This window comes from Malania oleifera, chromosome 8, assembly GCF_029873635.1.
Source record: "Malania oleifera isolate guangnan ecotype guangnan chromosome 8, ASM2987363v1, whole genome shotgun sequence".
NCBI lineage: Eukaryota > Viridiplantae > Streptophyta > Magnoliopsida > Santalales > Ximeniaceae > Malania > Malania oleifera.
This window is the reverse complement of record NC_080424.1, coordinates 68937062-68938987: the sequence shown is the minus strand read 5'-3', so window position 1 is coordinate 68938987 and position 1926 is coordinate 68937062.

Genomic DNA, 1926 nt, shown 5'->3' with positions numbered 1-1926 from the left:
ACTTGTGTGTGCCAAATGTATATATACATGTGAAGTATTTGTTTCATAATTTGCATACATTTAGGGGGAGCATCTAAAAACAAATATCCATCTTGTCTTGCTCACAAAATATACTGGGATTGGGTGTACTTTAAATCAAGTTTGGCTTGTGCTTAAATGGAATATCTTAAATTGAAATATGTTCATGTTGCCACTGCTACTTGATTTGCCATATGATCATGCATGTAAATCCAAAAATTTTGGATCACTATGGTTATGATTTTTCTGGATATAAATGAGTATGCGCATAATTGACAAACCAGAAAAAGTTCTCTTCTTTTCAAGCAACTTCCCCCAACTCCTTTTGCACATATTTAAGGGGGATATATATATATGCATATCTATATCTAGTTATAAAAGCAGAAACTGAACTCATATTGGATATATTATATGTCTTGCTAGTGTGCTTACTTGTCTACATGACTTGTTCTTTCCATGCATTAAAATTTTATGTCATATCTTAAGGGTAGTGCGTTATATAACTGGCTCATTGATAATATGTGAAAATGCATATGAATTAGTTAGACTACATTTATGCTCAAACCTTCTTTTTAGTATCATATGCCATGTGACCCTAACTCAAATCTTCCACGAGTTTTATGATATGTTTCAATGTTAAAGGGTTTTGTATATTTCTAGTTTAATCTTGTTTGCTATGTCATCTACATCTTGGAATCACCAGTTATATTGATTGTGCGCACACGTTATACCTTTATTGCACAACCTGTCCAATTCATGTTTAATATTTCACTTGCTAAAATTGGACCATGCTGAACTGTTTGAGTAGTTGTGGATAAACTGTTAGGAAATATAAACTCAAACAGGTTCCATTTATACAGGTTTACTTTTGGAAAGTCCAATTTACGAACGGCACTCTGCCGAAATTTTTCCAACATCTTTCCAAAATTCATCATGTATAAGTACACTCATCACTCATTGCCTAGGTTTTTAAATTCAAATGACCCTTTTTGCTGTTGCCAAAAGGGGGAGATGAAAAAGGCAAAAATAATGGGTTAATGGTTTTATTTAAATACATTAGATGCATATTGTGAGGGGGAGCCTTATTAGGCTTAACCCTATATTTTCGCTAGTCGTATTTGTCATCATCAAAAAGGGGGAGATTGCTGACCTTATTGGTCACGCCCGGTTTTGATTATGACAAATACTCATTGTATCTAATGAGTAGTTGAGTTTTTATGCAAGAATCAAGAATGATAAGATCAAGATGTGCACAAAGCATGAAAGGCTTGAAGACAATTTCATAAACTCTTAATTATAATATTTTCCAGTGAAATTGTCTGTAATAGTAATTAGGGTTTTTCGGTTTGTAATAAGCTCACACACATCACATGAATGATTTACTTTGTAAGCTCAAACCGAACCATAGAAAGACCTTAGGGTGTACCTTCGGTCGACCGACACCGGACTTTTTCGGTGTCTTCAAAATTGGACCCCAAGTGACCTTAGGACACTCACCTTTGCACTTGTATGTAATAGGCACTTGAATAGGGTTTGAATGTTGCAAGAAGGGACCGAAATGCACACTTGGTGCACTTTTGGTCGACTGGCCAACTCAGTTCAATTTGGCCCGATCGACCGAAACCGGTCCGGGTCAACTGTTTGACCCAGTCCCGGTCGACCGAGCACTTATAGGTCATTTGACCTCGGTCGACCGAACCTACTGGGGGTCAACAGTTTAACCTCCTGGTCGACCGACCATTTTTTTTCTCCAACAACTTGGTCGACCGAAGGGTCTCGGGAAAATTCCCAACAACCCGGTCGACCGAGCCGAGCAGTTCAAAAAGGCCTCGGTCGACCGAACCGCGGTATTTTTGAAAATCGCCCTTTTCCGGTGACCGACCACTCAGTTCAAAATGCTCCCGGTCG